This window comes from Chlorocebus sabaeus, chromosome 16 (assembly GCF_047675955.1).
Source record: "Chlorocebus sabaeus isolate Y175 chromosome 16, mChlSab1.0.hap1, whole genome shotgun sequence".
In the NCBI taxonomy this organism is placed as follows: domain Eukaryota; kingdom Metazoa; phylum Chordata; class Mammalia; order Primates; family Cercopithecidae; genus Chlorocebus; species Chlorocebus sabaeus.
In genome coordinates, this window is record NC_132919.1 from 12969534 (window position 1) to 12992638 (window position 23105).

Below are 23105 nucleotides of genomic sequence, written 5' to 3' on the forward strand. Positions count from 1 at the left end.
TGGAATGTGACACGTGGTGCCTCTAGGTGATGTGTGGATATGGTAAAGATCTGGAAAGTAGCAAAAGTTAGGCAGACGCTGGCTTATATCATTTACTTCGTTCTTACACCTCCTTTTGCTTTTGGAAACTGTGTGTCCCTAGGTCAAGATTGAATCCCGCCTTTGTCTTAAACACAGAAGCTGGTGTTCCCCTCATTCCCCTCTCTGAACTTTAGTGGTACTGTCTATCCCATTAGTTCCCAATTTATTTTTCTTTTTTTTTTTTTTTTTGAGACAGAGTCTCACTCCAACACCCAGGCTGGAGTGCAGTGACGTGATCTCGGCTCACTGAAACCTCTACCTCCCGGGTTCAAGCGATTCTTCTGCCTCAGTCTCCTGAGTAGCTGGGATTACAGGCATGCACCACCACGCCCAGCTTTTTTGTTTTGTTTTGTTTTGTTTTTTTAGTAGAGATGGGGTTTCACCATGTTGGCCAGGCTGGCCGCTATCTCCTGACTCAAGGGATCTGCTCGCCTTGGCCTCCCAAAGTGCTGGGATTACAAGCGTGGGCCACCATGTCTGGCCCCAGTGGGCCGTTATAGTAGTGGTCCTGTGTGGTTAGTTCTGCTCCTGTATGCTCAAGTCCTGCCTTCCCAACAAGACCTAACACTCCTTGAGGGGAACGACGGGGTCTATATCTCCAGCCCCAAGTAGGGGACAAGAACCATCTTCCCCCACCCATTGCTATATTCACAGCTGAAGCCCCTACAACAAAAAACAATTAACAAAAGGAAAGCATAACACATTTATTTAGAAAGTTTATATGACATGGGAAACTTCAGAAATGAAGTCACAAAGAAACAGGTAAACTGTGTATTTTTAATGCTTGGTTTGATGGAGAACAGAGTAGACCTGGAGAAGAGTGATTATAGTTTTTAAAAGTATGTAAGAAACTTGTGGGAACTTAGCAAGGCCGGTTTGTTCAGATTCTTTTCTCTGACCCTGTGTCTTCCGAGAGAAGAAAGTTCCTTTCCTCTGGGCATAGAAAGAGTCCCCGTGGAATGAGAATTCCGTGACCTGGTTCAGGGGAGAAGGGGAGAATAAGGTGAGAGTGACCTTCCTGTTTCTGCTGTTTTCTCAAATGTGAACATACCATGCTTTGGGGTATCCTGAACCCCATCTCCCACCCACCCTGCCTCAGCCCATAGTCTCTAGTACTGTTTAATGACAAGAGCAAATTCCTTATCCTCGCCAAGATTCGGTTTCTCCATCTGTAAACGGAGATAATGATATGCTCACTTCATACTCTTACTTCATTGTTGCCAGGGCTGAGTGAAGCTGGCATATACCAGCAATAGATAAATGGTGCCTGATACAATTAATATTTCCTTGTGGGGCCATACCAAAGGACACAGCACTCTGTTCTTCTAGATTGTTAACTTTCAGTCTTAAATAAAAGAGCTAGGGAGGAAAAAGCTGTTAAGGGGCCAGCTTGAGAAAGAGACAGTAAGTAACAGTTCGATTCTCAGGGGGTGCAGCCTCCCCTGGGTATGGGCAGGAATTTACCAGGCAGCACACACACAGGGCACATTGAGCACAGCCCACTTACCTGCTAAGACTTAGGGGGTGTCCAAGGCACTCAGAGCACTGAGCGGGCTATTGTGGGTCCTGAACCAGGAACAAGCATCCCTGTAACTGAGCAAAATGCACCCTTTCTCTGGGTTAAAATTCCCCAACTCAAAAGTTTTCAAGTGATCTTACTTTATTGTTATTTTCTTTAACAGAAGACGTTGAGGTGTGAACTGAAAGTCGTTATTCCTCCCTCGAGCTTGACTGTTGGATTACCCAGAGGAGCCCAGTGTCCTGCGATGAATGGGCATATTATGCCTTCCATTAAAAGTTGTGGCTCTTAATTAAAAACGTGATCGTGAGTCTTTACGGAGACATTGTTTAGGTTTTCTTTAGCTGTTAACACATAATAAATCATTTTAAAAGGACCTTTTCCCCTATCTTTTAATGGTTAGTGCATTTTAAAAAAGCGATTTGAAAATAAAACTGGGATTAAATTTAGTGTTTGACAAGGTGCTAAGGGGCTCACCACCTCTGCCAGGATAAGACAAGGGAGCTTTACTTCATTTGCTACTGACCTTCTTGTTTGCCTGGCTCTAGCCTGGCTTGATCGATTCAGATGGCGGGGTGACTTTGGTGTCAGAAGTTTAACTTGCAGGTTATCAGGAAAAGCTGCAGGCAGCCTACGCTACCCCATTTTTCCTTTATTATCTCGCACTTGCAAAGCGTTCAACTCTGCTGAGAAGCAAAGCCTGCTTCTTTTATGAACTCTCCAGTAATGCTATAAAGCAAGGAATGGCGTGCGTCGCGGGCGGGCGCATGTGAATAATCCATGAATGCGGCAGACCCCGCCCTCATTCTGTCTTCCTAGCATAGGTTCCTTGAATGTGCAGTGAATGGCTTGAGACCTTGGCTCCCAGTCCTCCTGGGAGTTCTGAGCATACAGAGACAGGGACTGGCTTGTGTCTGAATGACGGTCACAAAGACTTCTGCATTTATTGTGCAAATTCTTAGGGCCTTTGGGTTGGATGGAACAGAGGACTCAAGACGGAAGGACAAGCCGGGAGATGTGGCACCGTGGGTGTGCAATGTGCCTACAGGAATGCCTGCAGACAGCATTCTTCTGCAAAGGAGGAAAACAGTACTTCATGCGGGTATTGTGAGAGGACACGTGCGAAAGGGTTTTTGCAAACGGAGAGTCACCAGACAAATAGGAGAAATGATGTTGATGCTTCTGCCAATTCTGTTTCACAATCATTTGCAAAAATCATTTCTTTGCAAAATTTCTAGTTGGCTGAGAAGACGGTTTCGACTCTCTGCGTCCCGCTTTCTAATGAGATTTCCAGATAGAGAAAGGCACTGTGTTGTTTGTTGCTAGGCGAGATCCTTTCTGTCCACGACATTTCCCTTGTTGCGAGGTGCCCATCTCTGAGCTGGGGTTCGGCCTCAGAGCCTCGGTGTTGCAGTTCCTCGGAGAGGCCAGGAGAGGGCGGGCTGCCCCTCTGCTCGGCCGCACCTGGACGCCGGCGGCTCCTGGGCTCCCCTCTCCCTGTCCTGGCTGTGACCCCCACTCTTGTGTGCCAGGGAGACCACACACATGGCGGGCAGTGGTTTTTCACCGTGTTTACTGAAGGGAAAGGGAATTTAAGAGGAATTCTCCAGAAATTACGAAATGCCAGACGTCTCATTCCTGGTTACAGCCCGTTCCAGCGTTTATCCCTGATTCAACCTGGGCTCCCTCGGCTCAGACTCTCACCTCCCGCAGCCTCTCTCCTCTGGCTTTGCCCAGCCTGCGGTCTGCCTGCCTCCCTGGCTCTCGCTCTCAATTCTCCCTCTGGGTCCCCCCACCCAGTCCCCACCTCAGAATTTTCTTTTTGTGCCTCAGGCCGGTCTCTCCCCATCATCTCCCCCACCTCAGAGAAGAGGAATGATCTCATTGCTTTCACACGTTTTGAAGAAGACAGTAGCTTCCACCCAGCCTCAGCAGACAACCCCCAAAACTTACGACTTCCGCGTTGACCTGGGCGTGCACGCGCCGGCACGTCACTTCCCACTCTGAGAAGGAAGGACCGTCATTCCCTTACACCTCTAGGAAAAGCTCTGTCTTCTCCTAGTCAGCTCCGCAGCCTCCGACTTTAGAGGAAAGAATCTTCTAGCAGGAGGGCTTAAAAGGGGTCCCTGATGACCAGTCCAGTGGGCCGGGCTTGGAATACAGTGGGTGGCAGTGAGCCCCCCGGGGGCAGCTGGTTTCATCTGGAGAACCGTGTCGTCTCCCCTATAGCTGCAGGCCGGTGGTCCAGTCCTTCTCTCTGGAACATATGAAGTGAACCTCATCATTTTCCTGACAGTCCTTAAGTTATTTGGAGACAGCAGTCACATCTGGCGTGTTTCCTTTTCCGTGTTAAAAAATCCTCGTTTCTGGGTCAGGCGTGGTGGCTCACGCCTGTAATCCCTGCACTTTGGGAGGCGGGGGCATCACTTGAGGTCAGGAGATCGAGACCATCCTGGCTAACCCGGTGGAACTCCGTCTCTACTAAAAATACAAAAAATTAGATGTGCTGGTGACGGGCGCCTGTAGTCCCAGCTACTCGGGAGGCTGAAGCAGGAGAATGGCCTGAACCCGGGAGGCGGAGCTTGCAGTGAGCCGAGATCACACCACTGCACTCCAACCTCAGCGACAGAGGGAGACTCCGTCTCAAAAAAAAAAAAAAAAAAGTCCCCATTTCTTTCACCTGCGTTACCACACCAGCTGCATCACACTTGCTAACTTCTACTGTTCACTAATTTACTATGTGCCAACAGTAAGTCCTCGGTAAGTAAAAATTGTAACACTGTTATATTTCTAGTATTATACTCTTAAATACTATCCTTTGATCAATTCTATCTACACAGAAGTGTAAAACAGATGCAATGAATGAAATAGAATGAAAACAAAATCTCATTCCTTTCCGTCTGCTAATTCCATTCCTACAAGAGCACCTGTGCAGATTTTGTGTGTATCCTTCCAGGCATTTTCTATGCATGGACAAGTATACATTTGTATATAATCTCTCCCCCATGAATGACGTTATACTAATAGGTACGGCTATGTCTTATTTTTTCCCCACATAATAATAAAATTGGAACATCATTCTAGGCTTTCCATCTCAAAAAGTAGAAACCTGCCTCATTTAAAAACTATTTTTATGGCCGGGCGTGGTGGCTCACTCCTGTAATCCCACCACTTTGGGAGGCCGAGGTGGGTGAATCACCAGGAGATCGAGACCATCCTGGCCAACATGGTGAAACCCCGTCCCTACTAAAAGTACAAAAATTAGCTGGGCATGGTGGCGCACGCCTGTAGTCCCAGCTACTCAGTAGGCTGAGGCAGGAGAATCACTTGAACCGGGGAGGTGGAGGTTGCAATGAGCTGAGATCACACCTCTGAATTCTACCCTGGCAACAGAGAGAGACTGTCTCAAAACAAACAAACAAACAACAACAACAAAAACCTATTTTTATTATATATGCACCTATGTACAATTTGTGGTAAGTGCATGGGTATGGCACATACACTGTAGTTTTAGCAGAGACATTTGATACCATCAAAAGAGTAAACATAACCCATATATAGCCTCTGAAGCATAATAGAATGAATACCTGAGACTCTACCACTCAACATCAGAAATAAAACGTGAGTGATAGCGTTGAAATACTACTGATATTCCTCCCTATTCTCTCTCCATTTCCCCACCAGGAATCCCTCATTTTTCTCAGTCCCTCACTCTTCTTACTAGTTTTAGCATCTATGTATTTGTCTCCAAGTAACGCATTGCTTTGTTTTGCCTGTTTTTTACTAGCATAAAAATGGTATCATGTTGAAGAGACCTGTAATTTGCTTTTCTTTTTTTCGAGCTGGAATCTTGCTCTGTCACCCATGCTGGAGTAGAGTGGTGCGATCTCAGCTCACTGCAGCCTCTGCCCCCTGGGTTCAGGTGACTCTTCTGCCTCAGCCTCTCGAGTAGCCACCACACCCAGCTATTTAGCTATTTTTTTTTTTTTAGTAGAGATGAGGTTTCACTACATTTGCCAGGATGGTCTCGAACTCCTGACCTCGGGTGATCTGTCTGCCTTGGCCTCCCAAAATGCTGGGCTTGCAGGCATGAGCCACCACAGCCAGTCTGTGATTTGCTTTTAAATTCAACATTACGTTTCTGATATCCATGTCAATGTGCTTAGCCCTGTTTGATTTCCACTGTTGAACTTATGTTACTATATAAAAAATTTATCTACCAATTTTGGGTTGTTTTTCATTTTCTGCTATGGTAAATAATGCCATAAAGACTGGATATATCTCTTGTATTTTTTTTTAAATGGTTGTATTGTGTCACTGGTCATAATCATTTATTCTTTTATTAATAAATATATGTGTGTGTGTCTACATTTGTTCTTCTCGAGTTATCTTCTCTGTGCAGATAAGGACCATGTGTATACTAATTCTGAATACCTCTATCTATCTAATTGTTGACTATTGCCTTTCTGCTTGGCAGATAAGAATTTACATTACTTTCTTTTGGAGACAACATTTCACCCTGTGGCCTGGAGACAGACAGGCTGTAGTGCAGTGCTGCAATCATGGCTCATTGTAGCCTTTAACTCCTGGGCTCAAGTGATCTTCCCGCTTTAGCCTCCTGAGTAGCTGGGACTACAGGCAAATGCCTCCATGCCTGGCTAATTTTTTGGAAATTTTTGTAGAGACAGAGTCTCACTATGCTGCTCAGTCTGGTCTTGAATTCCTGGCCTCAAGTGATCCTCCTGCCTTGGCCTTCCAAATTGTTGGGATTACAGGCATAAGCCACTGTGCTCCACCAAACATTTTCATTACTTTTACCACCACCAATCTGGTACACTAATTAAAAAATGCTTATATTATTTCCTAGCTCCTTTAGTCACATCTGCAAATTCAAACGTTAGCCTTCAATTCCCATTTCTCCATTCTGTAGTATTGCAAAGTTGTCTGTCTTATCCTTTTCTCTGCTAGTTCTCTTCCCCTGCAACCTCCCAAACTTTATTCAAGTTTCTATTATCAAAGTTTATAATATTTACATGTTGTTATGTAAGTAACACTGCCTCCTCTGCCAGAATTGATTCTAAAAGTTGAAAACTAACCCACAATACTTACCATTCATAGGTATGCAATTGTATGCAATTACTGTTCTCTGCAGAACCAAGTAATGTGCTGTGATTACATTTTGTGGCTATATGTAAAATATGATGATCCTTGGGACACTTACAGGACAATCTTTCGCTAGGTTCAAGTTCAAATGGGGTCTGCTTTTTCTCTATCCCATAATTGTCTTTATCATCTTAACAATATTTCCCCAGTTTTCAATCCTGAGAGATATGCTATCCGTTTCCCCTACTCAGCCCCTCCCTAAACTCACTCTGTATCTTAATTGGTTATGATCCAAACCTGTTGCTGTCATCCTGGTATGGTTATCATACAGAGCTAGGTAATTCCAGAGTTTACCCTGTCTCTTTTCTTTCTTTCTTTCTCCTTCCTTCCTTCCTTTCTTTCCCTTCCTTCCTTCCTTCCTTTCCCTTCCTTCCTTCCTTCCTTCCTTCCTTCCTTCCTTCCTTCCTTCCTTCCTTCCTTCCTTCCTTCCTTCCTTCCTTCCTTCCTTTCTTTCTTTCTTTCTTTCTTTCTTTCTTTCTTTCTTTCTTTCTTTCTTTCTTTCTTTCTTTCCTTCTTTCTTTCTTCTTTCTTTCTTTCTTTCCTTCTTTCTTTCCTTCTTTCTTTCTTTCTTTCTTTCTTTCTTTCTTTCTTTCTTTCTCTCTCTCTTTCTTTCTTTCTTTCTTTCTTTCTTTCTTTCTTTCTTTCTTCTCTTTCTTTCTTTCTTTCTTTCTTTCTTTCTTTCTCCCTTCCTCCCTTCCTCCCTTCCTCCCTTCTTCCTTTCCCTCCTCCCTCCCTCCCTCCTCCTTCCTTCCTTCCTTCCTTCCTTCCTTCCTTCCTTCCTTCCTTCTTTTCCTCCTTTTCTGTATTGGATTGATTGTCTGAAGATTCCACATCTTTCTCAATCTTGGTTTATCCTCTTGTTTTACAAGTCATTTCATAAGAGTAGGTTCATTGGAAGTAAACTTTCTGACCTCTTTAAAATCCTAAAAACTACTTTACCCTTACGTTTCATTGATACATGAATCAGTCAGAACACAAAGAAAATTGATGTTATTCAATTTGTTTATAAAGTCACTTACTCAACAAACATTGAATAAGTATTACGTACCACGCACTAGAAATAAAAAGATCCTAAAATTTAGCCGCCCAGACCATCAGGGAGGTCTCTCTTCTCCCCTCCCCCTGGGTGGTGGCTAGGATGTTCATCCTCTCCGTCCACATGGCTTCTGGCGTTTGACAGCTCAGCTGGTATTGTTCTTCCTCGAGAACCTTACTGAACTTTCCCTGGTTCATCACCAGCCATCCCTCTGTGGTCTGACCACATTCTATCCCAGAGAACTAAGTGAATCCTCACTGCTCGAGTGACCAACCTGTAGTCACTACAGTCTGGGGAAAATCTCTCCCCTTCTCTGTTGGCCTTAAATCTCTCTCTCTTTCTCTCTCAGTCATATACGTGCACATCTCTTCTCTCTGAACTCCAAACACAATCTTTTCAGTGAGCTCAGGCTTCTGAAAACATGCAGATCTGTTGACTTGAAGCAACTTCTGTTTTCAGTGCTACAAGAGTCATGAAGGCAAGAAAATGGGAAGGGAGAACACCGAGAAATAGATGTGGGGGCAGGCTAAGTGGGTGCAGCCACTCAGGGTGGAATTTGACCATATCTGGTGACACTGAAGATGCACGTGTTCCAGGAGGGCAGCTGGTGGTTTTAGTGGGGCACAGCAGCGTTCGCTGGTTTTTGTATTGTCTACAGCTGCTTTCAGGCCATAATGGAGAGTTGAGAAGTTGTGACAAAGACCATTTAGTGTCAAAAGCCTGAAACATTTCCTGTCTGTGTTGCTGACCCCTGCTTCAAATGAACAACTCGACTTCTAGATATGCACGCTTGACTCTCATAGATGTGTTTTAGAGGACACATTCCCCACAGCACTGCATGTAACAGAAAAAACTGGAAATAAAAGAAATATCTTTCAATGGATAAATACATTATAGTGTTCTTCGGCTGTGGAATACAACAAAGAAAGAAAAATGAGTGAACTAGGACTGAATACATCAACTTTACTACAAATACCCTGAACAAAATGTTGGCTGGGCGCAGTGGCTCACGCCTGTAATCCCAGCACTTTGGGAGGCCAAGGTGGGCAGATCACGTGAGTTAGGAATTCAAGACCGGCCTGGCCAAACAGGTGAAACCCCATCTCTACTAAAAATACAAAAATTAGCTGGGTGTGGTGGTGCACACCCGTAATCCCAGCTCCTTGGGAGGCTGAGACAGGAGATTGACTTAAACCCAGGAGGCATAGGCTGCAGTGAGCCAAGATGGTGCCACTGCACTCCAGCCTGGGCCATAGAGGGAGACTCCATCTCACAAAACAAACAACAACAACAACTACAACAACAAAAAACAAACAAAAAACACCAAAAAAACCAAATACCCTGAACAAAATGTTGAGAGAGAAATGTGTTCTATATGATAAATTCATTTACATTTTAATGAAATCAAAAGGCATTATACATTTTGTTTACCAATATGCATATTTACATACATATTCTCTATATGTGCAATATATATTATATATATGTTATAGAGAGAGGGAGGAATAGAGACAGGAGAGGGAGAGAAAGATAGAGGAAGAGAGAAAAAGAGAGAGATATGTTATATTAAACATCTGTGTAGACTTTAAAAAACACGAAACATTATGGGGGTGTGTGTGTGTGTGTGTTTGTGTGTGGGTGAGAGAGACAGAGATCTCCAGAAAAGGTGAGGAATAGCACTGGTGAGAAGAACAAAAGGTGCTTTACCTATAATGCTTTATCTCTATTATTTTTTTAAAAATGAAGCTGAAATGGCAAAACATTAACATTTGTTAATTATGGACAGCGGGTACACAGATACCGTAAGTTTATCATTCCCCTTCTGAGCCACTCTTGTACTTTAAAAAGCTTCTTTAAAAAATTCAGTAAGGGCTTAGCCACTTGTTTGAAACGCAGGCCGTGAGAAGGAAGATGACAAGGGGAAAATGATCCTGGGACATACTTGTAATTTTCTTCCCTGGTTCAGCTCCGTGACTGAACACAGTGGGGGAGGTCACCCCTCCGCGTCTTTCCCTCTAGATGCTCAAGGGTGTTTGACATCCTATTCACATTTCTCTTGAAGAAGTCCTGCTGTTTGACTGCAGTTTCTCTCCAGCAAGGATAGCAATGCAGCTTTACAATGAAAGCCTTTGGTCTGCTTGACTTTCTGTGCTTGGATGTCAGAGACCCACTCTGCCTTTAGTTTAGACTTGATCAATTGCGTCCATGTTTAAGAATCGTCAATGGAAATCCTCCAATCCTCTGTGATAAACCTGCTCTGTAAGGAATTCAGTGGGGGCAAAACTGTGTTTATTTGTATCTTTTTGATATAAATATATCTCTTTGATATAATAAAACTGTGTTTATATTATATCAGAAGTGTCTACAAGGTACTCTAAAACTGGTAGAGTGAAAACGGTCACTCGAGCTTGATTCGTTTTGTAAGAGCTGTTCCTGAGGGCTAGTTAGGATCTCTAAATTTCCAGAATTGTTTAACCCTGTTAACAAGCCTGAAAGAAAAATGGATTCTAGCTTAGGCCTGCTTTATACATTAAAATGACAAAACACGAATTTTTTTTTTTTTAAATTGAGATTTGGGCTATCCGACATTTGAAAAGTTAAAAAAAGCAAGTATGGTGAAACTTCTAGTTTCATCAACTTGGACAGAATCACTGGTTAAGTAGAATTGAAAGGAGCTTTGGGAGAAGAAAAGTGTGTCATCTCACAAACCCCTAAGGAGGGGGCCCGAGACACAGTTAGATGTGAATCCTTATTCCTAGGTCTTCAAATTTCAAAAGCTTTAGGGAAGAAAGACCTGTTATTCCAAATCTGACTCATTATGAGGGACAATAACCTGGAAAGGATAAAATGCCCTCAGAAATTAAATTGTGACAATATCATTACAAATGATTTTTGATGAAGAGGGAGGTATCTTTAAAAATCAATATGACTAGACTGTCTGATTAATTCATATTTTAAGAGAACATGTACAAGAGATACAAGGGGAGGCATAGTAGGAGGGACAAATGGAGAATAGTGGCTGGTATGAATGTGCAAAGGCAGAGAAGCACTGAGGCTTGAAAGAGCCTCAGAAGACAGGAGCTTCCTCACAGGCATCAGAGAATTATGAAGAATGGATGAAGCCTCTCTTCGAAGTGAATGTGAAATAGATAACAAAGAAAAAAACGGAACGACTCTGGTATTTCAAAACTTATTTTTAATCTGTTTTCTGTATTTGCCAATCTCCAAATTTGAAAGAAGCTGAATGAAATTCTGAAAGTGGGAACTGAAACTCTGAGGGACAGTAATCATACATGCAATACGAACATTTTAATTCTTTTCATGTTTTCGTCATCAGAATCATTCTTATCTTAGAAAATGATTTGACATGTTTTCTGTCTTTTTCTATGCTCTGAAACCATCGAATTGACATAAAAGGTAGCTGTTAAATACTTGACAGGATTCATTTTTTATTTTTATTTTTATTATTTTTTTTTTGAGGTGGAGTCTCCCTCTGTAGCCCATGCTAGAGTGCAGTGGCGCGATTTTGGCTCACTGCAACTTCCGCCTCCCAGGTTCAATTGATTCTCCTGCCGCAGCCTCCCAGGTAGCTGAGATTACAGGCACCTGCCACCACACCCAGCTAATTTTTGTATTTTCAGTAGAGAAGGAGTTTCACCATGTTGGTCAGGCTGGTCTCGAACTCCTGACCTCAAGCAATCCACCTGCCTTGACCTCCCAAAGTACTGGTATTACAAGCGTGTGCCACTGTGCCCCACCCATCAGAATTCGTTTATTTTATTTATGTATTTATTTATTTTTGCTCAGAAGACTTAGACCCAAGTAACCTTGGTTAGGAGCTCCCAAGAGAATTCATTTCTAAAGCTGCTTAAAATTAGGACTCTTTGTATGGATAGGTCTTGAACAGCTTTCTTTACTATTTTTTCTATCATTAGGCTTTTGAATTTTCTATGTATTTAGTGTCAATTTTTATAATTTATGTTTTCCTGGAATTTTTTATTAAAATAAAAAGCATTTTCTTTATTAAAATAAATATATGCAGCATTTGTTTAGGGTTTTAAAAATTATCTCTATCTATGGCTATAAATGGCTATAATATTCCTGTTTTCAGACTCTGACTCGTGTACTTGTGTTTTTCTCTTTTCGATTCATTCAACATTACTTCTGCTTTTCTTCAGTTTATTGACACTTGCCTTTATCCTTATTCATTTTTCTTTTTAGTGGACATATGTATACATGTGTATATTTTTAGGCCTCCCACATGAAAAGTTTTTAGTTCTTGTATTTCCATTTTTCCTTTTGATAATGAAAGGCATTTAAGAATAATTTCTGTAACCTTAAACGCTATTGTTATTTCCTAAAGAGTCTATAATTCTAGGTTTAACATGTTTTAATTTCAAAATATGTTTGAATTTGTAGAAAATTGCAGACCGGCCGTGGTGTGGCTCATGCCTGTAATCCCAGCACTTTGGGAGGCCGAGGCTGGCGGCTCACCTGTGGTCGGGAGTTCGAGACCAGCCTGACAAATATGGAGAAACCCCGTCTTTACTAAAAATACAAAATTAGCCAGGCATCGTGGCACATGCCTGTAATCCCAGCTAATCATAAGGCTGAAGCAGGAGAATCGCTTGAACCTGGCAGGCGGAGGTTGCGGTGAGCTGAGATTGCACCATTGCACTCCGGCCTGGGCAACAAGAGCAAAACTGTGTCTCAAACAAACAAACAAACAAACAAAACCATCCACACAAACTAGATGTTTAAAAAAAGAAAAAAATAAAAAAAGTTGCAAAAATAGAGAATACTCCAACTTTTTTTATTTTTTATTTTTTATTTTTTTTTAGGCAGAGTCTTGTTCTGTTGCCCAGGCTGGAGTGCAGTGGTATGATCTCTGCTCACTGCAACCTCTGCTTTCTGGGTTCAAAAGATTCTCCTGCCTCAGCCTCCCAAGTAGCTGGGATTACAGGTGCCCGCCACCACTGGCTAATTTTTGTATTTTTAGCAGAGACAGGGTTTCACCATGTCGGCCAGGTTGGTCTCGAACTCCTTACCTCAAGTGATCCGACCACCTCGGCCTCCAAAAATGCTGGGTTTACAGGCATGAGCCACCACGTCTGGCCAGTCCCCCAACTTTTTAAATGTAATAGTTGGAGATGTGCTGGAGATATGGGAAATAGGCCTGATTTATACTTTAAAAATATGAAACACGAAACTTTTCAGAACAATTTCTATACTCATGATACAGTTATTAAAGCTAGGAAATTAACATTAGTACACTAACACTAAGTAAACTACAAACTTTAATCAATTTCTTCCATAATGTTTTCCAATCCAGGGCACCACATTGCATTTAGGTGTCAAGACTTCTTGATCAAACTGTATTGTTCCTCAGTTTTTTTTTTTTCTTTCAAGACTTTGATGCATTTGAAAAGTACCCATCAGTGAGTTTGTAAAGTGTTACTCCACTTGAATTTGTCTGATGTTTTCATGATTAGATTGAGATAATGAATTTTTGGTAGGAATACCATTGAGGTGATGCACCCTTTCAGAGTACATTACATCAGAAGGTACATGATATTAATGTGTCTTATAACTGGTGATGTTAATTTTGACCACTTGGGTAAAGTCTACTTGGATTTCTCTGAAATAAACTTTCCGTCTTCCCTTTTGTCATATATATCAGGGGATATACCTTTAGAGTATTCAGATATCCTATTTCCCCTCAAACTTTTACCAATTAATTTTATTATGCATTAATGGATTTTGTCTATAATTACTGTTGGTTATTTTCCATCTTCAAATATTTTATTTCCCCTCAAAATTTTGTCAATTAAATTTAATATGCATTAGCGGATTTTGTCTATAATTATTACTGTTGGTTATTTTCCATCTTCAAATATTTTATTTCCCCTCAAAATTTTGTCACTTAAATTTAATATGCATTAGCGGATTTTGTCTATAATTATTACTGTTGGTTATTTTCCATCTTCTTCTTTTCTTTTGCATTTATTAATTATAATCCTCCTGTAAAAGAATAGCCGTCCCTTCTTTGCCATTGACTTATTTATTCAATTATTTATTTATACCTGTATGGTCTCTTGGATATTGATTTTAATAGATTGATTATAATCTAATACTATCATTGTTTTCTTTCTTGTTCAATTGGTTCCAGTTTGGGCTACTAGGTGCTTTCTCAGATTGGCTCCTATGTCCTTTTGACAAACCCCCATCCTTGCTTCAGCACTTTCTTACTTTCTAGCACCACACGATGCTACAGGTTCATCATGTGTTTTTTGTGTCTCAACCCAGGAATTAGCTACCTCTCCAAGAAGCCCTATCACCTTTTATTAAAGAATGGTATTAAGAAACCAAGGTCTAGGCACAGGGTGTGCTCATAGTTACTGAGATGTCTTTGCTTCTAGGCCCTCTCCATGGAAAGAGCTTGAGAATACTACATGAGTATTAACCCATGTAGACACAGAAACTTGTGCCTATCAAGCTATCTACATATCTATTAAAAAACACCCTATGAATTCATATTGATACCTCTAATTCAAATGCCACACCACAGGGCTGGGTGCAGTGGCTCACCCCTGTAATCCCAGAGCTTTGGGAGGCCAAGGTGGGCAGATCACCTGAGGTCAGGAGTTCAAGACCAGCCTGGCCAACATGGTGAAACCCCATCTCTACTTAAAAAAAAAAACACAAAAGTTAGGCGGGCATGGTGGAATGTTCCTGTAGTCCCAGCTACTCAGGAGCCTGAGGCAGGAGAATTGTTTGAACCCAGGAGGCAGAGGTTACAGCGGGTGAGATAGTGCCACTACACTCCAGCCTGGGTAACAGCGTGAAACTCTGTCTCCAAACGACAAACAAACAAACAAACAAAAACCACCACAGGACTCATTTTAGCGTTTTTCTTTTCCTTATTTGTAACTTCTTTCTCTGACAAAAGAAACCTGGCTGTCTTATTATCAAAATATACTTATTTCTTCAACAGTAGAATATACATAGTCTTAGAATTATTAGCCCATACCTCCTCAGTGAGAAAAAAATACTGACTAGGGCACAGTATCAATATACAGTTCTTTTTGTCTTTAGCCCGATTTACCATATCTCTAGCCTTATTTACCACATCCAGTCAAATACAACTTTCCAAAGCTACATAGAGTACTTTTCTTTCTTGTACTCTTCATGATGGCTGTTTTATTAATTTGTAAGGCAGTCAGGTTCATTTTTTATAGCTTGGGTTCTTTTTCTTGTTGTCATACTTGATTTATTCTGAAAAATTCACATATAATAAAATTTAATCACTTTATGGTTGGGTATCTGCCATGCACCTGCCACGACAATTGTGATACAAATCACTTTCATCATCCTCCAAATTCCCTCATGCTGCCCCTTTTCAGTCAGCCCTTCCCTCCTGTCTAACCTCTGACAACTACTTAACCTGTTTTTTGTTTGTTGATTTTGCCTTTTCCAGAATAAGCTATAAATGCAACCATATAATATTCAGCATTTTGGTTCTGACTTCCTCCCCTTAGAAAAATGCGTTTAAGATTCATCTATGTGTTGTATGCATCAGTAGTTAGCCCTTTTTTTAATTGCAAGGTGTTTGTATGTGGAGGTATCACAATTTGTTCACCCATTCATCAGTTGAGGGATATTTGTTTTTTTCCCCCCAGTTTTGTGTTATTATCAATAAACAATTACATATTGGTCTTTGTGTGGACATGTGTTTTCATTTCTCTAAAATCAATTCCTCCAAATAGGATCGCAGGGTCATAATAGGTATATTTGTATCTTATGGGATATTGCCAAAGTGTTTTCCAAAGTGGCTCAACGCTTTCCCATTTTTACCAGCAATAAATGTATGGGAGCTCCCATTGCTCTTCATCCTTGTTAGCACTTAATGTTGTCAGGTTTTTAAGTTTTAGTCATTCTTGTAGATGTGTAGGGGCACTACATTTTGGGTTTAATTTGTGTTTTCTGAATGATTAATGTTTTGCAGCAGGGGTGTCTAATCTTTTGGCTTCCTTGGGTCACGTTGGAAGAAGAATTGTCTTGGGCCACACAAAAATTCACTAACGCTAATGATAATTGATGAGCTGAAGGAAAAAAAGGTTCTGTGCATAAATCTCATAATGTTATAAGAAAGTTTATGAATTTGTGTTCTGCTGCATTCAAAGCTGTCCTGGGTCGCATGTGGCCTGCGGGCTGTAGGTTGGACGACTTTGCTTTGAGCATTATTTGTTGTCTGCACGTCTCTGGTGAATGTTCACAACTTTTAAGCTTCTGCTTCTTCTTATACTCATCTTTTGCAGTAGGACAATTATTCTGAGTCTTTTGATTGGATGCTTTTCTTTACCTATTAATTATTCTTATATATTTATTTTTTCTTCACCCCTGAAGAGTTAGTGATGGTGACAACTGCAGCTGTTGGTTTAATGGCGGTAGCAATGGTAGTACGGGCAGTCTTTTTTTTTTGTTTTTGAAATGATTGTCGGAAGTTACAATATTGTTCCTGAAGAGGTGAGAACTTGGGGTAGTGACAGTTGCCTTCAACTGTATGATGTGCTTTATATGTAGAGAAACTGCTGGACTTTTTCTGTATCGCTCTAAACTTTTGAACAATAGGTAGTGGGCATTAAAAGGCAGGTTGATGCAGGGTGCAGTGGCTCATGCCTGTAATCCCAGCACTTCGGGAGGCCGAGGTGGGTGGATCACAAGGTCAGGAGGTCAAGACCAGCCTGGCCAATATGGTGAAACCTTGTCTCCACTAAAATTGCAAATAATTAGCCAGGCTTGGTGGTGGGCACCTGTAATCCCAGTTACTTGGGAGGCTGAAGCAGGAGAATTGCTTGAACCCGGGAGGCAGAGGTTGCAGTGAGCTGAGATCTTGCCACTGCACTCCAGCTTGGGTGACAGAGCAAGAGGCCACCTCAAAAAAAAAAAAAAAAAAAAAAAAAAAAAAAAAAAAAAAAAAAGTAGGTTGATAACAGCTTAACATGTGGAAGAATTTCTGACAAATATAAGTGGCCAGCGGTGGAATGAGTTTTCAATGAAGAAATGGGTTCCGTGTTGGATGTAGGTACAGAAGATCACTTACTAATGTGACATAGAAAGTAACCTATATGGGGCAGGAAACTGGGAGCAAGAGTAATTTCTATGATCCTGTTGGACACAAAGATTCTCATAGTCCTATATATAGTCCTATATAAGTTGTGACAAAGTGAAAAACATTATTGGGAGTTCAGTCTTCTGAGTCACAGGCCACCTCTCACCTCTTTTAGAGTGATGTCATGCTTAAGAGCACGGGCTACATAATCAGCTTGCCATAGGCCACACCCTGGCTCTGCCTCCTGCTAGCTCTGTTGAACACGAACAGATCACTTACTGCCTTTTTGTGTGAGTTAAAGGAGGTAATGCCTGTAGGGTGGGTTGTCTGCCTGGTGCATAGTGAGGGCATTATTCATCACAGCTATTGTTATAACAAGTTCCCTCCCTCAACTGCCTTAATCGCTTTGCCTTCATTTTATAATTTTTTATCGTTTATTTTTGTATTACCTGACAGTCCTCGCTACATTGGGGAAGACGTGATATCTTGGTTCTTTTGTCCAGAGACTCACTGTGTATCTTGGAGCTCTCTTTTGGGGAGACCCATCCCTTAGGCACATTCTGACTTACTGTAGCCTTACTTTTTCAGCTCTGCTACGTGAAATATTATGCTCTCCAAAACTGTGCGGGTAGGAAATCCTTCATCGTTCCCTTCACCTTTGTAGGTAATGAAGGAGCCAAAATTCTCTCACCATCATGAATATCTACCAGGAGTTTTCACAAGGCTGCTTGACATTGCTGTCTGCTCTGGGAACCAGACAACCAATTTATTGCACTTCAGCCTAAATAACCTAAGTCATGCTGTTTCTTATCTTGTCTTGGGCCTAGCTTTGGTATTAGTGTTGGCTTAATATCTGAGGAAGGTATTTTGTTTAAATTCTCACTTTGATAGAATTTTGGAGCCGAGGGGATTTTTTTCCAAAGGAAAATTTTACAAGCCCTCATGCCTTGCTCCTTAGAGCTCCATCCGGTCTGCAGCCACACCTCTTCATTTACCACCAATAAAAGCCTGGTCTCAGGGTGGGGCACACAGTCTGTTTCCACTTTCTGCACTTTGGCTGACACCTACATGGGAAAGTTCCCTAAAACCATGACTTGGTGAGATATCCTAGCTGCCACTTCCAAGGGAGTGTTTCATACTCTTGTCCAATCACCTGATGTCTGGTCTAAGAGGGCCAACACTGGGAATCTCTAAGTGTCTTCAGGCTTTGTTTTTCAGAACCAATAATTCCATGAAATGTGAAAGGAAAGGTTGATTTCTGCAAGTCCCTGCTTTCAAGTTTCACTGCAAGCCATTTGCACAGGAAGTCAAAACATCTGTATTGGAAGGGTTTGGTCATTTTCTGAAAAATTCTATCTTTTCATTAATCAAACATGCCATATCTTCTTCCACTTGGCAGAACCAAAGACATCTGGAAAACTGGAATTGTAGGATCTTAGAGCTGGATGGAACCTTATGAATCATGCAGTCTCATCTTTCCTCAGTGCAGAATTTCCTTAGAAACATTACAAATGGCTCTAAATTCTTTCCTGGGTTGAGGTCTCAGTGCTTCCTATGACATACCATCTAATTGTAGGCTGATTTTTATTGTTAGATACCTCTTTCTTTTTTGCGGTGGCAAAATGTCACTAATAACTTTCTAGTCATTCATAAGGACGGGCAAAGATTTCATGACAAAGAGACCAAAAGCATCGCAACAAAAGCAAAAATTGACATATGAGATCTAATTAAACTTAAGAGCTTCTGCATAGCAAAGAAAACTACCAACAGAGTCGACAGCCTACAGAATGGGAGAAAAGTTTTGCAAACTATGCATCTGACAAAAGTCTAATATCCAGCAGCTATAAGAAACTTAAATTTACAAGAAAAAAACAAACAACCCCATTAAAAAGTGGGCAAAGGACATGAACACACACTTCTCAAAAGAAGACATATATAAGGCCAAGAAGCATATGAAAAACAGCTCAATATCGCTGATCATTACAGAAAAGGAAATCAAACCCACAATGAGATACCATCTCACACCAGTCAGAATGACTATTATTAAAAAGTCAAAAAATATTAGGTGCTGGCAAAGTTATGGAGAAAAAGAAACACTTTTACACTGTTGATGGGAGTGCATATTAGTTCAACTAGTACGATTAGGTTTGTGGAAAGCAGTATGGTGATTCTTCAAAGAGCTAAAAGCAGAACTACCATTTAACCCAGCAATTCCATTACTTGATACATATCCAGGGGAATAAAAATCTTTCTGCCATAGACACATATGCACAATTGTTCATTGCCGCACTGTTCACAATAGCAAAGACATGGAATCGGTGCAGATTGGACGAAGAAAATGTGGTACACATAGTCCATGTAATATTATACAGCCATAAAAAAGAACAAGATCATGTCTTTGGCAGGAATATGGATGGAGCTGGAGGCCATTACCTTAGCAAACTAACACAGAAACAAAAAACCAAATCCGCGTGTTCTCACTTTTAAGTGGTGGCTAAATGATGAGAACACATGGACACAAAGAGGGGAACAACAGACACTGGGGTCTACTTGACGGGGGAGAGAGAGGGGAGGAAGAGGAGCAGAAAAGAGAACTGTTGGTACTGGGTTTAAAACCTAGGTGATGAAACAATGTGTAGAACAATCCCCGTGACACGTGTTTACCTATGTAACATGTACCTTCATATGTACCTCCAAACCTAAACTAAAGGTTAGAAATAAACAAATAGGGCCAGGCACGGTGTCTCAAGCCTGTAATCCAGCACTTTGGGAGGCCGAGGCAGGTAGATCATGAAGTCAGCAGTTCAAGACTAGCCTGGCCAAGGTGGTGAAACCCCGTCTTTACTAAAAATACAAAAACCAGCCAGGCGTGGTGGCAGGCGCCTGTAATCCCAGCTACTTGGGAGGCTGAGGCAGAGAATGGCTTGAACCTGGGAGACAGAGGTTGCAGTGAGCCGATATGGTACCACTGCACTCCAGCCTGGGTGACAGAGGGAGACTCTGTATCAAAAAATAAAAGAAGGCCGGGCGCGGTGGCTCAAGCCTGTAATCCCAGCACTTTGGGAGGCCGAGACGGGTGGATCACGAGGTCAGGAGATCGAGACCATCCTGGCTAACCCGGTGAAACCCCGTCTCTACTAAAAATATACAAAAAAAAACTAGCTGGGCGAGGTGGCGGGCGCCTGTAATCCCAGCTACTCGGGAGGCTGAGGCAGGAGAATGGCGTAAACCCGGGAGGCGGAGCTTGCAGTGAGCTGAGATCCGGCCATTGCACTCCAGCTTGGGCAACAGAGCAAGACTCCGTCTCAAAAAAAAAAAAAAAATAAAAATAAAAGAAAAATTAAACAATTAGAAAAATGAGTAGGAACACACACCACATACACACACACACACGCACGCACACACACCCCTTTCTAGTCATTTGTATTAGGCAAAAATTTGGCCTCAGTGATCTCTGCCTCTTGGTGTTATTCCTGTGAACGTGTTATATTACAAAGGGACTTTGCAGATGTAATTAAGGTTGCCAGTCAGCTTTCTTTCTGAATGATTGTGCAGGCCTAATCTAATCACACGAGGCCTTGAAAGCAGAGCTCTTTCTCCAGCTGGTAGCATAAGGGAAAGTCAGAGATTCGTGGCAAGAAAAGGATGGGATGTGCTATTATTGGCGTAAAGATGAAAAGTGTCACGTGCCGAGGAAACTGGGACCTCAGTCCTACAAGAACCAGAAACAAAATTCTGTCAACAATTCAAAGGCATTTGTACCCTTTGATTTCAGCTTGTGGGACTCTGAGCAGAAGATGCAGCCGAATCACACCATGCCTGGACTCCTGACCCATGGACCTGTGAAATAATAAATGGGTGTTCTTGTTGCTTAAGACAGGACCCCTAGAGTCATCAGTGACTCTTGACTCTCCTTCGCATCCACATGCTAATTGTGACCTGTGCATTCCGCTTCAGGGTGGCTCATGCAATGCCCGTCCTGTCCCTCCCAAATGCCACTGACAGTACTTCAGCCCCTTCCTGAGACTGTGGCCATGTTCTTGCCACCTGCTGTTCTCCTGCACCACACCACACATGAACAGTATAACACATGGGTGGCCAACCATCAGTTTGCACAGGTCTGAGGGGCTTCCCAGAATGTGGAACTTTCCGTTTTAAAATTAGGAAAGTCCTGGGCAAATCAGGACGAGTGAGTGGATCACTCCGCTGTTGGTTGTCTGCACATAACTGAGATGACCCTGTCATAAAGGCTGGTCATACTAGATATTTGTTTCTGGAGCCTTCTTTGCAGCTTGGGCGTGCGCATATAATTTCATGTCGATCAGTGGTATCAAAGGGAAATCTTCTGGGACGTGAATTAACAGATGCGCCAAGAGAAATGACCCTTGTTGTTGGTTTCAAGTGTTTTTGTATAAAGATATGATGCCTGGAGCTGATCATGAGTAGTTAAGCCTAAGGACTAAGTCAATATGCTAATGAGAAGAAAGAGGGAAGGAGCCGGGCTCCTTGAACACATGGCTGGCCCACAGCACCAAGCCTTCAGCCATTTCCTTCTGGACATTGTGTTGTGGAAGAGAATATCATTGCAGCCACCTTTAGTCAAGGATTTTGTTTCTTGAAGTTGAAAACATCCTAATGGATAAGATACCATGGCTATTACTCATTCTGCCTCCTGAACACCTGTTTATATATCCATGAGCACTGCAGAATAGACACTTTGGTCATATTTGCATTGCCATTTTGAGTCCTTATTTGAAATTCTAGTATATAGAAATTAGTTTTCTCTCAAAGACAAGTTCAGTAGGTGGAGTAGATAGCAGAGCAACATAGAGACTTTGACAGTGAAGATTAGGAGAGACAAGGAAAGCTGAAGGAAAGCAAGCCAGAACTTCAGAACTGTTCTCTTACCTCTTTAAAGACAAAAGGTGCTGGGGAGTATATGACAAATTGGCAGTGCATGCAGGGCAAGACATTATCCAGAGCAAGGCTTGGGGGATACAGCCCTGCAAATTGGGGGAAATATTACCTAGCATTGGTTAATGTGTGTTTATGTATTCAGCATATCTAACTGCTCCACTCTGAGTCTCAGAGATAGGCAGTCAAGGAAAGAGGGTGCCTACAACGCTGGGCCGTAAGTGCGAAGTTACTGAACACTTAGATCCAAGACCAGTTTGAGGGGAAGCTGCAACTCCGTGTGCATTCTGTCAGCAACAATGCACAGTAGATTTACAAGCATCTTGACAGACGTGTTAGTAAGCATCAAATATGAATGAAAACTAGTTTTATCCATTTCAGAGAAATGCCATTGGTAATGTTCATATTTGGCAAAGAGCCTTTATAATTATGAACATAAACATATTTATATGAGGTTTCATGAGCAACTGTATTTGAAGGTCTTAAGTTCAGATATGTCAGATTTTCCTCCTGTGAGGTTTTCAGGGGGATGATCCTCACAGTTGGACATGGAGTTGCAGAGCAGAGAGTGGATTTGTCTCTGTCTCTGCAAGCACGGTAACATCTTTGTGTTTGTATCTTCAACGTGTATCAGGCACGAGTGATACATATTTTTCTACAACCTAAATCTTGTTGGATCTTGTTGCTTCATTGCCTAAAAACTTCCAGTAGCTCTCACTGCCTATAAAATAAAACCCTTAGCATGATATACAAGGCCTTCCACAGTCGCATCTGTGCTTATCTGGCCAGTCTCCTCCCCAGATCCTCTGCCATTGCCTCCTGTACCTTCTGATGTTGCACAGAATAGTCACTGTTCTCCAAACATAGCTGGCACTTCCTCATCTGTGTGCCTTTACTGATACTGTCCCCTTCGAAAGCATACTCTTTACTCCATGTATCCTGGTAAAGTCCTACACATCATTTATATCTAACTCAAGGCCAGCTCCTCTCCATGATTTCTTTTTGTGCATACGCCTTAAAAGCAGGTGAGCACCTGGCAGAATACCTGGCATGGCCGATGTACTCAATAAGTGCCTGTGACATTGAGTTGAGATGAGATAAATTGCAATACACCTCTTTGGAAGTTTGAAGATGGGTACTAGCTCTTTCCCGAACATACTCAAGACAAATCCATTGCCTTTTCCACATAATCAATTCAATATTTGAAGGTAGCCATCTAGCATCTATTTAACCTTTGCTTTTCCAGACTCTTCCAGTGATTACAATGACTATATGAGTCA